This window comes from Dioscorea cayenensis, chromosome 8, assembly GCF_009730915.1.
Source record: "Dioscorea cayenensis subsp. rotundata cultivar TDr96_F1 chromosome 8, TDr96_F1_v2_PseudoChromosome.rev07_lg8_w22 25.fasta, whole genome shotgun sequence".
Lineage (NCBI taxonomy): Eukaryota > Viridiplantae > Streptophyta > Magnoliopsida > Dioscoreales > Dioscoreaceae > Dioscorea > Dioscorea cayenensis.
Window position 1 is genome coordinate 9,362,448 of NC_052478.1, and position 18,692 is coordinate 9,381,139.

Below are 18,692 nucleotides of genomic sequence, written 5' to 3' on the forward strand. Positions count from 1 at the left end.
TCTTGAGTGGTCAGACGCTATGTAGAACCATTATGTGGTTATGACCTACTGAGGAAAACGACTAGCTCAAGAGATGTGTGTAAGCTATTGTTCCCATTGTGATTCATAAAAGAAAAATTCTTATGAGGGTCTAATAAGTTCTTTCTTTGCATAACTTGAACTGAGTTGAAGGAAAGCAAAGGGAGGATTGAACATACGCGCGCACAGACACACACATGAGGGACCTTAAATAGATTGAAACTTGTTCCTTTATTAGAGTTGCATGCTTTGCTTAATGCTTTGTATTTTTTTCTTAAATTAATGATATTGCTTGCTTTAAGGCCTCAGGTCAAGCACTTGTCTTTTCTCATTTTCCTTTTTTATTTTTCTTGAGGACTAGTAGATGCTTAAGCTAGTGTGAGAAAGTTTGGCAAGTGCCTGATTATACATATTTTTAAATCATTATTTTAAACAATTTACTTGTTCTTTTGATGGTTTTAGTTATTCCCAGTATTTAATTTGCTTCTATTTTATACTCAGGCCATAATTTACTTGCGTGCTTAGAGCAAAGGGAATAGATTTCGAGCAAAGGGAATAGATTTCAAGAATAATAGGAGCTCCAAAGAGTTGTATGATCAGCTACACTATAGTGCTCATGGCCATGTAAATTTCAGTTCTTGATTTTGACTATGTAGAAATAAGTTAACATGGATACATTTCAAGAGATACATGGTTAGGTACACAACCCTGTATTTTGTAGAGAGTTTTTTCTCCAAATACCTTGAAGATCAAGTACATTGTCTAGTACATGATCGTGTAGAGCCCATGGTTTGCCTTATTTCTACAACTATAAAAGACAAAGACATGAGGGTCTTGGGGATTCATTTTGGAGATTTGCTTTAGGGGTTACAATTGAAGAATATTTTAGATGGCACTGCCTGAGGAGAGATCTTAGGTGGGAATAATTGGATACTATGCATTGATTGAAGGTCATGGATATTGTCTCCTTACAAAGAATTCTATTATGCTAAAGAAGATTGTGAAGATTGAGGGAGGTTATTATGTTTTTTGTGTTGGGATCTTATCAACAACGAAGGGAATAATCTTGATAAAAATATACATGCCCAAATGTAGCGGATAACAAAAATTTTTAACGGCAAGTAAACATAATAAAACCCTAACGCATGCCAGAACTAGCATTAAAATCTAAACAAATAGATAAATAAATGTTTTACCTTTGTTTTGATAACGATTCTGAACGTACCCTTGTTTCTCCAAAATCAAAAGGGACTATGAATTGCGACTCCCCTCTACAATCACGTACACAAGAACACCACTGGAAATCAAGCAAGTATGCTAGTACCTAAAGAAACAACGCTTGTTTCTTGGTTTGAATATTAAGCACCCGAGATCGATCAACAAGACACAAGATAAAAACAATTTCCTCTTAGTCTCAAGATTTGATCTGCAGAGAAGAGAAAAAGGGGATGTAGGCGCGGTAGCGGCAGCGGGTTCCGGTGGAGGGCACCAACGGTGGCGGCCAAGGAAGAAGAAGGGTGGGTGACGGCTAGGATTTGTAAAAGACTATCTCTCAATCACTTTATTGTCTCTCTCTCATATTAGGGTTAGACCATCTATTTATATTCGAAACCCAAAACCCTAATTTATGATAAAACACTTCACTCCTAATCAAATTAGAACTCTCTTTTTTCCTTGTTTAATTAAACCATTATAATTAACCAAATCGATTAGATTGAATTAACACTTAATAAACCCAAATAAGCTATTCGGTCCACCTAATTAGGTTTTTCATCAAAACCCTAATCAGGTGGTCCAATGAGTAACAATTACTGAACCTTGATTCCGGCATTCTATGTGTACGATCTTGTAGGTCCATTTAACATCGACAATGAGCTGAAACAACTTTAACGCTTATAAATCATAATTATTCTCTAGCAAGATAATATGATTACCCAATATTAAATGAAGGTCAATTTTGAGAATTAACGGAACCTATACCAACCTCATACAATCTTTTGCCACTAAATATCTTAATTAGCACAAGGCATGGAGTGAGCCACCCTCATTTAATGCTAATTAATTTTTTGATCTCTTAGTGAATTGACTAGGTCAAGTAAATGATAGCTCTTATCATTTCCCTTGAACATGGCTACACACTACTCAATCTCACTAATCAAGTGGCCAGTGGTATTCACTTTCTCTACAGAGAGGGGCAATCCCTTCACTTCACTCATGTCTCTCAGCATGAACCGTGACATACCAAAACATGCCCATACTTGCCACTCAATTACGAATGACGTTAGGCATAAGTCAAAGCATGTAAGGATTCATCTGAGATCTATAGTGATTTCAATTCGAAGGATTCGAGTATAAGAATTGCTTAAGAAAAATACTTGTGACTTTACAACCATGTAGTGTTTTCAAGAGCGGATTGATCCAGGTACACTATTTCCTAACATGTATCTATGTCCTTTGATTGATATCCCATATCCTATGACTCTTAAAACAAGGCCATCTCACAAAAGACATACTAGTCTTAATTTATTATCATTCCCATGAAAATAATCGAGGGACATTTAGAATATTGTTCCAGTTTATACTCCAAGGTTTTACTATCCAAATCACGCATTTGATAACTTGAGCAGAACCAATATTCAAGAATGTTTTATCTTATTAACTATGCACATAAATAACTATAGATAAAACGATGTCTCATAATAATTATCCAAATAATAAGAGTTCATACAATGTATTGGAGCTAGGGCTTACACTTACATTTTGTGCTTTATTGTGCATTCTTTGGATTTGATGAGTACTTTTCAATGATAACGAACTAAAACATCTTCCAATACTTGGTTTTCGATGAATATTAGGATGTATTTTGTAATTTGAATTCTTTTATATTGTTTCATATATAGTTCTACAGTCACTCGACTGTGCATGCTTACTTGTCTTGAATTAAATGTTGCGCTAGCACAAATTCATATAATTGAAATTGAGAAATTATTTTGTATGAATAGATATATGGAAATTAAAAAGAGTAGCATGCAAGGCTAGAGATAGATTGACACAAATACTCTAGATTAGGGTGAGACCTAATAGATGAATTTTGAAATTGAGTAACGTGATCTTAGGAAGATTAGATTAGAAAGATATTTCAATCATTCAACTTGAGTTAATTGTTAGTAGCTTTGAGAAAGGTATTAGTAAAATGTATAAATCTTCTGATGTCACACCCCGATTTGTTGGCCCTGGGATGTAATAATCGCCGCGACAACCTGAGGAGGGATACCACCCCTCAGCCCTCGAGTTGCCACAAGGCTGATGAAATACCTGGAATTCTCACAATCTTGAACAAAATTCACAAATAGACATAACCAATGCTACAGAGTACAAATATAAATAGAGGAAGCTGCACACTCCACAACAGAGTAAACGGAACTCAAAAGTTAAATAAGACATCATACAACCAAGTTGACCCATGAAGGAAAACAAGTAACAACAATACTAAATTTTTTAAACTCTACAGTACTAATGGATCTATAAATATTATACCATGCAAGTATGCTCAAAGACACAAATACATAAGACAAAAGATGAAGGAAGATGAATACTACAAGCCATGCCAAGCATTCAACCATGGAGCATCACCAATAGAACCTGAAATCTAAAAAGGAGAAAGAGAGTGGGTGAGCAACCTAAGTTACACAGTGAGTGGTTTAGCACATAACTGAATAGAATACAAAATCAAGACAAAATGTTTGTAGAATTTACCAATTCCAATCACAACATCAAACAACAACAAATAATAAACTCTAATATTCAAATCCAAAGTATAGATTTTCCACGAGGGGGGCTATGAACATAATAGCATATATAACAACATATGTAATATGAGTTTCCAAATTCATAAAACATAATACCCGTCATCAAATCAAATTTGTGAGAGACTGCCCTCCTAAGAGTGACAGCTGGGCTTCTTCCCTCCATCACAAATCAAAAATCAATTCATAAGATATACAAGATATTACTTCTCAAACACTCAATTGCATGTAAAACACAAACTCTTTAAAATAGCAAGATCGCAATGCACCCATCAGGTAGTAATCTAGAAATCCCTTTAAACTTTCACCGTGGTTGCAGCTATGTTCAGAGCTGTTAAGGTACTCATGTCCTTGACGTTGACTCATCAGTTCACCGTATAGTGTCTCCAATTCCCAGATGACCGTCCAATCAGGGTCCTACTCCTAGTCCGGAATTGGTCAGAAAGGATCAACCGGTCTTTCACACTACCTCAAAAAGCTAGTCAATAAGACTACCTACTGCAGGAAGATACCACCATGCATAATAATGCAATTCATACATCTCAACACAAAGTTCATAACTAGGACAACAAAAAAATATCAGGAATATACATCCTTCCATAATCATTCATGCTAGAAGCATGCCAGAACAATCAAAACCTTACAATTTAACTCATCTAGAATACAAGTATAAATATCATATTCTCAATCAACATCATCCTTATCCATATGAATCAATAAATTAGAAGTTCATTTTCAAACCAAATTAGAAACATGAACATTCTCAACAAATAACAAGGGTTTTCCGGTATATATCGGTAACAAGGAAGTTCTTCTCAAAACGATCAACAATTTGCATTAAGTATGATAAAACTATGCATAAATCTCAATTCAAACAAAAATGGCATTGGAATCATATTCTATTTTTGAAATATGCAACAACAAAACCCACTCACAACTTTGGCAATTTACAATTCCCCAAATGCTCTAATCCTCAACCAGCTCCTCGCCATAAGGCGAGCTCTAACCTCCTAGCCAAAACACACACACACACACACACACACACAAGCAAGAACAAGAAATTAAACAAAGCATTCAAATCAAAGAAAAAGAAATCTCTAGGTTACACTAGCGTGCAACCTTCAAACGACCCTAGGGTTAACTTAAAACTTGCATCTTAGGTTACCGATGAATTCCTAACGTCTTGGGCTTCAATATAAACCAAAGACTTAAGAAAAAACTAAAGTTCACTAGTGCTACAATATTACTACAGTGCTCCCAGCTGCAAAACCGCCATTTTCCTAAAGAAATTTGTTCTAGGATACAACAATTCTAGGAAAACAAGTAGTACAACCTCAAATCAGGCTTCCAAGACAAATTAGCATGAAGGAGATCAAACTTGAAGTTTTCAAGCAAACCAATACAAACCTAACCCATCATTCCCATCCAAGAAAACAAAGAAAATAACAAGGCTTACAAGTGCTTACCTCTAGTACCCAAGCAAGAAGAATGGACGATGGATCTAGGGGTTAGCTTAGCAACAAGGAGGAAGATCATCCAAAGTTCATCATCTTCTCTAAAGGAAAGCCAAGGAAATAAGAGGAGAATGTAAAACTAAGGAAAAGGGCTGAAGTTTCTAATAAATCCTCGGGCTTTTTTATTTTTTTATTTTAAGGTATTTTTTAAAACATATTTTTTGAGGTGTTGGTCTGTATATATCTCTCTCTCTCTCTCTCACACACACAATCTTAATATATATATATATGTTGTATTTATTTGTTTTTAAGTTTTGTTAAATACGTTCATAAATTTGAAATTTATGAATGTTGATACAAGCCATTGGATTGCAATCCAACGGTTGTGCATTGTGCAGTAAACAATAACACTATGCGTATAAATAATAACATAGTGAAAAGTAGGATGTCCAGTGTTTTGATCTCAACCATTCAATCCATTTCAGCACTGTATCTGAACAAATCTTAACCATTAAATCCTATTTCTACTAGACCTACAGTGAATCAACCAAACAAAGCTAAATAGAAAACTAAACCTAATTAACCTTTTAATCAGTCTATGTTGCTTACTGTGCCCAATTACGGACGTTCTTTGATCATCGCAGTTGATGTTTCTTCATATATATATGTGTGTGTGTGTGTGTGTGTGTGTGTGTTTGTATAGTGGTATATATTTGTTTTTTATTTTTTTTAAAGGTTTTTTGAGTTTTCTAGTGGTATATATTTGTATTTTATTGTTTTTTTAAGGTTTTTTTGAGTTTTATGATAAGTGCTTGTGCGATAAGAAACGAAGTGTTCTTTCCTTGTGTTGAGCATTAGTTTTCTTGGGTTTTGATGCTAATATGTGTGTATTTATGTTACTTTCATGTAGGTAGGGTTGTGAAGCCGAATATGAGAGAAAGAAGCCAATGTGGGTCGTAATGCACCAATTTGGAGGAAATCTTGCTAAGGTTCAAACGCGAAGACATAGGTTGGGTTTGAGATGAGGGAATGTGTGCCAACCTCGTATTCGAGTTAGCACAACTATTTGGAGGGGCACATGAGCAGTCACATTCAAGCATTCCGACTTATGCATATAGAACAAGATCTCCACCAACATGTCCGTTATTGAAGAAGCAAAGCGATCCACGATGTAAAAATGTGTCCGTTTGCGTTACCTCAATGAAAGCATGGATTCGGGAGTATTTCGGGCCGGTACTATAGTAGGGTATTGTAGCAAGAATACTGTACCAGCACTGTTCACAGCCGGCCCAAAAAACAGGAAAACAGAGAATCCACACGGGCGTGAAGAAATTCCACACGCCCGTGTGAAAAATCCATAGGGGCGCTTACACGAGCGTGTGAAATCCAAATTCCAGCCCTTTAAAAGCCGATTTCAGCCCCGATTTCAGCATTCTTTTCTCCATCTTTTCCCAAACTTGAGAGAGGGCTATGGCTAGGGTTTTGAGATGTATTGGCTAGGGCTTTGGAGAGGTTCTACGGCTCTGACATTGCACGCCATTTGGAAGAAGGTTAGTGGGAGAGCTTTCGTCGTTACCGATTGGGCGAGGTGTATCCTAGGCCGGACAAAGGGACCTTTGCGACAAGTAGAGGACTCTCCACAAGACCATCACCACGACTAACGAGGCGGTTTTCTATGGATGCTTTGTTTTTACATTCGATTTCATTGATTGTATCTAGCTCCATGGAGAGCTAAACCCCTAGTGGGTACTTGGGTATTTGTGAACCCTAGGATGTATTCATTTCATTGAATCTCTTTATTATGCTTTCAATTAATTGATGTTTATTGTGAGTTCCAATCTTGTATGCTTGATTCTATGAATAATCCCCTAGAGTGACACTAGGGTTCAGAGTTCTTCTTGGTAACTTTTGTGAGTGAGTGACACACCATGAGAGTTAGACATAGCTAGATTGGAGAGGGTTGAAAGGGTGAGTCGAGAGGTAGCAGAGCGTCCCCTTTCCCTTCCGGTGTGATCTATCCTACCTCCACGTTCCAAGAGTTCTTTGCGGCAATAGTAGAGTGAATGGGCTAAGGGATGACCTTCCGCTGGGGCTTAGTTGCGAGTGTAACGGAGTGAAGCGTTGAAGTGATTTTAGCATCTAGGGCTTAATTGTGGCTAGGGATCTTTCACCAGGACCAAAGGGTTAGATCTATACATAGGAATAGGGTTTATCACTTGGAATCTTTAGAGCTTATTGCAATTCTATACGAGTGCGAGGTGTTGAGATTGTTAGATTTCTCCTCCGGGACATGTATAGAGTTAGGCATGGTTGACCTTAGATTTAGGACTATGTAATTAAAGATTTCCACGACTCATTATTGCATTAATAAGGAAGCTTAATAGAGGTTTCTTGCACTTGAAATGATTGTCCTAGGCAGAACAATATCCAGGTACCCCATCTTTATCGATTACCTTACCTTCTCTTTTACTTGTGCTCTCTTTCTTGATGTTTTTACTTTTGAGAATTGAATCTTGTCACACATATCACTATTCATCTTCCACATTAGTTAAGAAACAACTTAAGTGTCTTTATTCCTACTCTCTGTGGATAAGATACCCACTCATATGGGATTATTACTTCGACACCCGTGCACTTGCGGTTTACATGCATATACGGACATGTCATTTTATAAAAATGATATATATATATATATATATATATATGGGTTTTGGTTGTATATAATAACATACATGCAATTGGTGTTTGGGTTTTTTAGTATATATATGTATTTTATTTTTATGATATACTATATATACACTTATTATTTGTAAATATAATATTGGTTTTGGGTTAGTTTTTCTTTTTTTTAATAGTGATTTTGTTTATTTATTTATTTAAACAATTCACACCCTAATTAAGTTATTAGGAAGCCTATAGGATAAGCAAGGTCACTTATGTTATTTACTATAAATGTTCAAATTATTTTTAGATTGCAAATATAAAACATGCAATAAAAAGAATGAAACTATACATGATATTTCTTTAAATTATTGCTTAATGTAAAATAACAACAATATTTTTTAAATATTTTTAAAAAAATTATCATGGCAATAGAAGAGTAGATATTTCATTTAGAAGAGTTAGATATTATTTTAGATGTCTAGGGGGGGGGGAGTCTTTTGTTTAACTGTGTAATATCAAAAAGTTATGACAACATGCTATTTAGTCAAAAATTCCCTCATATTCTTCTGGAAGTACCAACTTTTAACCTTGTAATGTTCAAAGATTCACTGTTTGGGTTTCAACGATCAATTATTTAAAATGGAGTGGCTTTTTTCATATTGCATTAGATGAATATTTTTAGGGAAATATAATCTTCAAGAGAACCTATTTGTTTTTTACCTCAGTCTCAAAATTGACTTTTCATTAACAAACCCATGTCGTTATATGATGCTTATTCGCTATGTTTCAGTTTATTACAACTTGCAAGACTTGGTTCATTATATACTTGGCAAGAATCAATGACCTAGAATTTAGCTCATTACTGTCCAAACCAAGGTTCTTAGACCCGGACTGGGCATCGACCCGGAGAAGGTTAAGTGTCAGGAGTCGATGGGTTCAACTGGGTTGAATCAAGGTTGAACTAGGGGTTAATAATTTTTATCAAAAATAATCTATATTTTAATTATATGTAATTAAAAAAATCAAATATTGAAGAATATGAGATAAAAACAATAAAACCATGACTTTTAAAAATTTAAGCAAATATTTTATATAAATATATGAATAAATATTGAAGTACACCACATTAAAAATGTGAAATACGCCAAATAGGATAAATATAAATTAGTACAAAATTAATTAAAAACATAAAAATATTCACCGAGGATATAAACAACTAAGAAATCCATAAAAAAAAATATAAAAATATTCCTTAGTCTCTCCCTTCCTTAGTTTTATAATTTTACATTTCAACCCCTAAACATTAGTATATTATAATATAAAATAAGAATTAAAAAAAATTGTTCAGACTCGGACTAATGACCCGGCCGATCACTTGGTCATCGGTCCGATCAACCTGGTTGTCGGTTCAATCCCGGTTTTATATATTAGGCTAGATTGGTTTTAAGGCCTAGTCCGGGACAACCTGTTCTGACCTGCCGTTATGGTCTGGATCTGAAAACATTGATCCAAACCATTGAACATGGAATTTATCATTATGAGAAATATTCAACATTGAACTTGGAAGTTAGTCATAGATTCTAGTACTATTCTTTTTTCAAATAGAGACTAGTCAAGTTATATGCATTGGTTTGTCATCCTTGCCCTGCATTGCCTTGCATTGTGGTAGACTCACAAATTGGTAACTTAGATGTGGCGTTTGTCCTTTTTTCCTTTAACTTATTGGGTGAAGGGCCTGGAGTAAAGCTTTGGAAAACACATAATAAAATATCATCTTTTAGAAATAATGACTTGTAGATTTGTGAAAATTAGTGGCTTGGAAATTCTTCGAGGGGTGTTTGGTTGGATGTAGTTGAAATTGTAATGGATTTGTATTTACAAATCCTTGTATTTGAAAATTCAGGAGAGCCAAAATCCAGTGTTTGGTTGGATGTATTTACAATATTTGATCACAGAATTTTGTGTTTGATTGGAGGGATTTGTAAATTTGGATTTGAAAAACATGTGTTTGGTTTGAATTTTTTTTCCCCCTGGATTACATGTTATGGTAATTAATATAATTAATATATACTTAATTTATTATAATAAAATATAATATATTAATTATTTATTAAAATAATTAATATAATATAATATATCAATTATGTATTATATTACTAATATTAATTACACGATAATCATATTTTATTTAATATTTTATAAAATATAATTATAGTGTAATTAATATTATGAGTAATTAATATAATTAATATATACATAATTTATTACAATAAAATATAATATATTAATTATTTATTAAAATAATTAATATAATATAACATATTATTTAGATTTTATATTACTAGTATTAATTACACTATAATTATATTTTATTTAATATTTTATAAAATATAATTATAGTGTAATTAATATAATCAATATATACTTACACGTGAATCCCTCATGTCCAAGTCATGTGAGGGATTCACTAAATGAGATTTTGAAATTCGGTCATTTTGGTCGAGTTCCATAATCCCATGACCCTTGGATTTTAAAATACAAAAAAAAATTCAAATCCTTCGAAACAAACAAAGGATTTTTCAAATCCAATTATTTTCAAATCATTGGCTTTCAAATCCAGTCAAACAAACACCCCAGTTGGATTAGGCGTAGGAAACACTTAAAGAGTGTTTTTCTTAGACTAAGTTTTAGAGTCGCATGTAACTTTTCTTACTAGGTCCTTATAAATCGATTGCGTGTTTGGTTCAATAGATTTTGAAATCCTAGTATAACTTAAGGTATACCAATGTAGTAAATATGGTAGATTTATTTTCACTGCCTGTAGAACCAAATTTCCATATTTTAAAATCTTTGAGAACATGCATGCATGCACACACAATGACACACCCCTTACGTGTGTGTAGTGCAAGTTCACGGGTTGTCGAAGTAACAAAGTACCTCCGTGAGTCGGTAATTGTATCCATAGGGAACAATTGTTATGAAGTAGTAATGCTATTTAGCTATAGAGTGAACCAATTTGTGATTTGAGTGAACAAAATCAATGCAAATGAAAATAAAGAAAAAATAAAAGAAAGGAATAGGAATAAGAAGAGGTAATCAATGGGAAGATGGGGTACCCGTACATTGCCCCACCAATAAAGATTACATCAACACTTCACTTTGTTGCTCACGCAACTAAGCCCCAATGGAGTTTGTCTCTTAGCACTTCACTCTATCATGACTGTAAAGAACTCTTGGAGCGTGGAGGTAAGATAAATCACATTGGAAGGGAAAGGGGACGCTCCTCTACTGCTCGAGTCACCCTCTCGACCCTCTTCAACCTTGCTTTGTCCAATTCTAATGAAGTGTCACTCATTCACAAGAATTGCCAAGATAGATTCTCAACCCTAGTATCACTCTACGGAAAAATCAATTCAATAAGCATTCAAGGTTGAAACTTAATTAAAACATCAATTAAAAAAACATAATAAGAGTCGATGAAACAAAATCATACTAAGTTTTACAAGTCCAAGCACCCACTAAAGGTTTAGCTCTCCATGGAGCAATACACAATCAACAATGAAATCGAAAGTAAATGCAAGCAATCCATAAATAAAACCCCCTTGTAGTCTATATGAATGGTCTTGCGGAGCCGCCTTGTCTTCTCCAAAGGTTCCCTTGTCAAACCTAGGGTACACCTCGCCGAATCGATGCCAACAAAAGCTCCCGCAATAGTTCTCCTCCAAAGGAACTTGATGTCGAATGCCGTAGAACCGCTCCTAAAACCAAGAAAAAGCCTCTCCAAACCCTAGCCGCACTCTGCCCTGAAGATGGGCAAAAAATAGGAAAAAGATCCCCAAATAAAACTCTCAAAGCGGTATTTATAGGGCCGAAATCGGGCATCCACACGGGCGTGAGGAATTTCCACAGGGCCATGCAGATTTCCAAAGATTTTTTTTGCGTGTTGTGAACAGTACTACTACAGTGATTTTGCTACAATAACTACTGAATTACTTCGCCGGAATGCTCCCGAATTCACTCTTTTCATCGAGGCCACATGATTGGGCACACATTCATGTGGTAGATCACGTCGCGTCTTTAATGAAACCACATTAACGAAGCTCGTGATAATGTGCATAAGTCAGAACATATGAGTGTGCCTGCCTTTGTGTCCCTCAACTTTGTGTATTCACTTAAGCACAGCGGAGGTTGGCACACACCCACATGTCTTTGAGCATAACTTGTGTTTTCACCTTTATTTGATCCAAGAACTTCATCAACAATCAGGTCCGTGATCTACTTTTGCTTCCTTTCTTCCAAACTTGTCTCCACAACCCTAAATGCACAAAAAAAACACAAATACACATGAATGAGCTATAAAATCTGACAAAAGTAATGTTCAACGTACCAAAAGTATACTTCGTATTACTTATACACAAGCACTTATCAAACTCCCCCACACTCAAGCTTTTGCTTGTCCTCAAGCAAAAATAATCATGCAAGCATAGAAGAAGGAAAATTGAAAGTGCTTGGCCTTAGGTTCACCAAAAGCATGCCAAAGGGGCATTCTACAAGTTAGGAAAAATTGAAACACGGAATAAAGAAAATCACTGCTCTAGCTAAAAGCTTGAATCAAAAAGGACAATAACCCGATATTGTGTAAGTGTGTGTAAACTCACTCAAGTCAACCCAACATGTACTTCTCAAAGATCTTATTGAATGAGACTTATTTATATACAAAAAGAAAAGGTAGTAGCTTCACACATCCTCTAATGTAGCCCTTTCCTAGGCGGCCGCCAAGGTGGCTTTCACATTTTTGAGATAGTAGCTCTTTCATCGGGATAGTAGCTTTCGCTCATCCTATGAGATAGCTCTTTCTCTCATTAGGAAATAACTAGTATGCGACTTATGAGAGTAGCTTCATACTTCATAGGTGGTAGCTCTTTCCACCCCCAATGTACAACAAAAACAAACACATATTTTTCTCTTTTGTTTTTTTTAAAGAAATTAAAACAAGAAATATACTAAAACAGCCCCTTAAATGATTAACTTGAGTTTTCACAAGGTTTAATGAATGAGTAGTGCAACAAGTGTTAATTGGACAAAAATTCCTAAAACTTCAATTAAAACTAGAGCATGATATTATTCAATGTTTAAATTATTTTCTAAACTTAAGAATACAACCATTGCAACTAAGGTGAACCGTCATTAGCTACATAAGCATGAACGGTGAATGCATAAGTATAGAACATATGTAATGTGAACTCCCCCTCCCCCCACGCACACACATTTAAGATGTACATTGCCCTCAATGTATGCATGCAAGCACAATAAAGAAGTATAGCAATCAAAACATGTGTGTGGAGATGGGAAATTGAAACAATACTCCCTTGAACTCCTAATGGTACATTTGATGGAGCTAATTTCATTGAGAGTTGAGTTTCAATGGGTTGTGGAGCACACACGACCATGTAAAATGCCACATGACCATGCCAATGACTATTCCTCAAATCCCAAGACTCACAAGACCATATGCACATATACACAAGGGGGTTCAATAAAGCTTAACAAACAAAATAAAATCAAGTCTATAAAGATATGGAAATGAAATACAACTAGAAACAACTAAAAAAAAAAAGATAAACGTAAAAGGAAGATTCTTTCTGAGTGATACAAGTCCAAACATAGAAAGAATACACCGCACCATAAAAACATAAACACAAATGAAAGTAAAAACACATCAAGCGTCGATGTCCTGCTCTAGTACCGCTGTTGCTGCTGCTGGAGATGATATTGGTTCTGCTAGTAGTGGTGATGCTAATGGGGATGCTCGAGATGACGGTGAAGCTCGGGGCCTCATCACAAAAGGTGAAGTCTCATCTCACTCAAGAATCTGTTGTAGGATGTCGAAGCGCTCCATCACCTCTGTGTGGTTCACAGTCTGTGTTGTGCGAACCTCAGCCAGCTCTATTTGTAGCACCCCTACAATACTCTCAAGCCTCTCAAAATGATCATGGGCTTGAAACTGAGAAAACATACACACTAGAGGTGGCTCCTGTGCTGCAGGTGGTGCCTCGGTCTCCATATGTTCCTCCTATAGCTGAGGAGCAGGCTCTGAACCCTCAGCGGCATCTCCCTCGCCCTCGGCTATCTTTGGCGGACACATAATCATCACATAGACGCCATCGTTGTACCTCCTAACCATCCCCATCAGTCTCATAGTCTCCAAGCCGAGGGGAGATGGTACAATGACCTTCTCGTCCATTCTAATCGCGTCAAGTAAACCCATCCCCATGATAAGTATGGTGATGTACAGGCCCGAGAAAATCACTCCCACTCTGGCATACTGGCCCTGGTGACGCAAGTACTCGGCTAAGATGTGCCCCAGATGGATCGGCTCACTCTGTACCATGGAATACAAGTAGAGCAGCTCCTGTCGACTGAGGACTCCAGTGTTATCACCACGTCCGTTCACTGATCTACTCAAAACGGCGTAAATATAATGGTAAACAGGACAAGAAAGGTACTTTGCCTTAGAGACCCCTGACTCATACTGACCTTGGCAACACAATGTCCTATAAGCGCGCTGAGGAGTCAAACTGCCTGGATAATCAGTCAGTAACTACTCATACTCAATATCAGTGTATGCCTCATCGTACAAATCGAGTCAGACTGAGAACTGTGTAACGCTCATACTTTGATACTGACTGAATGCCCCAAACTATATAGCGTCTATGCTATCAAAGCTAGAGTATGAACGGTCAAACTCGAGTGACGCAAGCACCTCTAATGTGAGCATACGGATAGCCAGCTCTCGCATGGACAGTAATCACCTCCAGCTACCCACAGCGAGGAGCTCCTCCATCTCGTCTGCCATCTCACCCCTAGCTGGATCTCCCTATGTGCACTCAAGTCCGGGAAACATGACTGACCGAACTTGAGCTTCGATAATCGCTCAAACCGAACTTGGTGTTTGGGGATCGCAAACTCTAATTGCTCTGGTGAAGGCTCACGAGGACACTTGCCAGCTACTTTCTTGGATCTGGGCTCCATTCTTGCAAAAATTGGAAGAGAAATCAATTAATTAGAACTTAAAAACCAATATTGTAGAAATCCACACGATTGTGTCAAAATTCGGGGCGTTAAAACTGTACGGCCAAGTCGCAAAAATCCTCCAAATACATTATAAAATCATTCTAAAACCATTCTAAAGTCATTCTCCAACCATTTAAACATGAAATTGATGCAACATTGACCAAATAAACCAAAGAAAATAAGATTGGCGAAGAATAAAAGGGAAAAAGACTTACCGACAAACGAAGGATCGAAAACTTTGAGAATAGCAGGAAAGCAACCCACAAAACCCTTATATAGGCGTAGAGAAAGTCGGGAAAGTGAATGGAAGCATTCTTTGAGCGTTTAGGAGTTTCAAAGTGAAGAGGTGTGAGTGGGTTTTAAAGATAAGTCCCAGCTCTTGAAGGTCTGCGCATCCACACAGGCGTGTGGAAATTACCCACGCCCGTGTGACTCCATAGGAGAGCTTCACAGGGGAATCCACATGCCCCTGTGTGCTCTCAGGATGGATCTGTTTGCATCTGAACGTATCCAGATGGCCGTGTGGAAATTTCCCACGTCGTGTGCCTGATCCACAAGGGCACCGACACTCCCTTGTGGCTTCTTTGTTCTTCCTAGAAAATTTCTAAATATTCCACACATCCTTGTGTAAGTTGCACACTGGCGTGTAGATGTTCACAGGGGGACTGAAAAGGGTACTCACATGCCCCTGTGTGTTCTCGAGTTGGAGAAAATATCTCTGCAGAGTTTCACACAGGCATGTGCAAATTACCCATGCCCATGTGCCATTCACAAGGTCATCCATAGAGGCATACACATACCCCTATGTTTTCTTAGGATGGAGACTCGGCACTCTGCAGAGATTCACACGCCCGAGTGGAAATTATCCACGGGTATGTGATTGTCACAAGGTTGCTCACAAGGGCATTCACATGCCCTTGTGTCATGTCAGGATGGAGATGTTGAGCTCTGAATGAAAACATACACCCGTGTGGAATTTCGGTCATGTGTCATCTCTAGATGACTCAGAAAAAATTTACAGACTCTGTAGAAAAATTTTGCAACACTTATGCGCATTCAGAGACTGCAAAAACAGTGAAAAACTGGCCAAAGATACATGAAAACATGCTCAAACAACCTAAAACTTCACCAATCACAATAAAAACACAGCAATAGTATGTAAAAATTGAGACACCAACACTTAAGCTCTTCTTCATGCAAACCCTAAACTAAAACCTAGAAAAATAGTAAAAACTTGGGTTGCTGCCCAAGAAGCGCTTGTTTAATATTAATAAGCTTGGCATACATGTCCTTATCTCACGAGGGTTCATGAGTGAATGTTGCCCTCTTACCTACAACTTGAAAGCACGCTGAACATAATTTTTGCAAAATAGAGGGAGAGTTTTTGAGTTTGTTACCACACAAGAATTCGTCACCGTTACATCGTGAATGCTCATCCCCACTAGCATTGGGGCGCTTCTTGTAACATCTCTTTGATCTCTTGAGCATTTGGATCATGTTCTTCATGACTCCCGGGGTAGGTTTTACCTTGTCCTCTAGACCAAGTGATAAAATTTCTTCATTCTCCAATTCTGATCTAGCCACCCCTCCAATGGGTCCGAGCACAATATTTCCTACACATAATCATCAATCAACTCATTAGTGGTGTCAAGAGAATACAAAGTATCGTCAAAATCAAGAGAATGATGCATGGTCTCGGCAAGGCGATATATCAACTTGTCATCTCCAACCCTTAATGTCAATTCCCCACCGTCCATGTCAGTGAAAGCTTTGGAAATGCACAAAAATGACCTCCCAAGTATCAATGGAACCTTGATATCCTCTTTAACATCTAGCACAACAAAGTCCGCAAGAAAGATTTACTTATCAACTTTCACATGTGATTCCTTAATGATGCCCTCGGATGTCTAATTGATTGACCAGCCAATTGAAGTATCATCCAAGTGGGCCTAGGCTTTCCCAAGCCTTAATTCTGAAAGAATGTATAAAGCATGACATTGATGCTAGCCCCTAAATCCACCAATGCGTTGTCTTCATCCCATGTTACCAATGTTGCATGGAATGATGAAGCTACCAGGGTCCTTCTTCTTATTAAGTATATTCTTTTGCAACACTGCCGAATATGAAGCATCTAAGATCACACCTGTACTCTCCTCCAACTTTTTTTTTATTGGTCAAGAGGTCTTTCAGAAACTTTGCATAACGAGGCATTTGAGACAACACCTCCACAAATGGGATGTTGATGACTCAACCATTGTCTTCTCGGTAGGGAGCCTACTCTCAACTTCATGACCAATTCTCAAAGTGATTGCCTTCACATGCTCTCTTGGATTGGTCTCCGTGTTGCTAGGCAACCTCCCTTAAGGTCTTTCCGATAGTGACTTTATAATTTGACTGACTTGATTCTCCAAGTTGTTCAATGATGCGGTGTGGTTACGAAGTGTGGCTTCAACCCACTGAAATCTCTGATCTGAAGATTGAATGAACTTGATCAAAGTCTTCTCCAAATCAGTCATCTAATTTTCTAACCATGAAACTCTGTTCTCCATGTTCGGGGCTTGTTATTGTTGTTGGAAACCCGGTGGTGCCATAGTCTTCTATTGCCCTTGATTACTCTAGGACAGGTTTAGGTGGTTCCTCCATCCTGGATTATAGGTATTGCTATACTGATTTCCCTGACCTCTCATTACATTGCCTACAAAATCCACCTGATCCACTAAAGTTATACCACCAATAGCAATCGGGCATTCAGATGGAGCATGTCCTCTCCCACACCCAGTGCAACTCATCACTGTGGCCAATCTAGGAGAAGTTAGAGTGTCTAACTTCTTGCTCAAGGACTCAACTTGGGCCACCAATGATGTGACCTCATCAATCTCATAAAATATTGTAACCTTCTTCCTATCTCGTGTATTCCACTGATAACTGTTCATAGCCATCTCTTCAATGAGCTGTCGGGCTTCTTCGGGGGTTTTACTGCCTAAGGTACCTCTTGCTGCAGCATCAAGTAATTTCTTTATACTTTGGTCCAAACCATTGTAAAAGGTTTGGATAATCATCCATTCGGGAAACCCATGCTAAGGACATTTCCACAGGAGATCGTTGAACCTATCCTATGTCTCAAAAAGATACTCTAATTCTGTTTGCACAAAAGAGGATATTTCATTCCTAAGCTTCACAAATTTTCCAGGAGGGAAATATCTGGCAAGAAAAGCTTCTACCATCTCCTCCCAAGTAGTGATCAATGCTTTACGTAATGAATGTAACCATTACTTTACTCTCCCCGTCAAGGAAAATGGGAAGGCCCTCAACTTGATGGCATCATCCGTAACTCTATTAATCTTGAGCATGTTGCACATTCCTAAGAAATTCTTGAAGTGGTTGTTCGGATCCTCATCGGCCAAACCATTAAACTATGGCGACTGCTATAACATCTAGATAAAGCATAGCTTAAGCTTAAAACTCTGATCTGTAATCAGTGGCCACATAATATTGGACTGCGTGCCAAGAACTGCGGGTCTTGCATAATCTAAGAGTGTCCTCTACTGCTCATGCTATTATGCCATATTATTAGACCCTTCAACTTCTATCTCAGCTTGATTTGTTTGTTCTTGTACAGGTTCCTTTCCCTGTCTATGAGTTTTCCTTCCAATGTCTGGATCACCTTAAACCAATG

The 18,692-nt window shown here is 37.2% G+C and overlaps 1 non-coding gene across 1 annotated transcript; it reads left to right on the forward strand.

Moving 5' to 3' along the window:
- Positions 1 to 18,085: 18,085 nt before the first annotated feature.
- LOC120268037 lies at positions 18,086 to 18,192 on the forward strand. The gene has a single exon (XR_005538708.1). It is a non-coding gene; the product is annotated as a small nucleolar RNA R71 (small nucleolar RNA).
- The last annotated feature ends 500 nt before the right edge of the window (positions 18,193 to 18,692 follow it).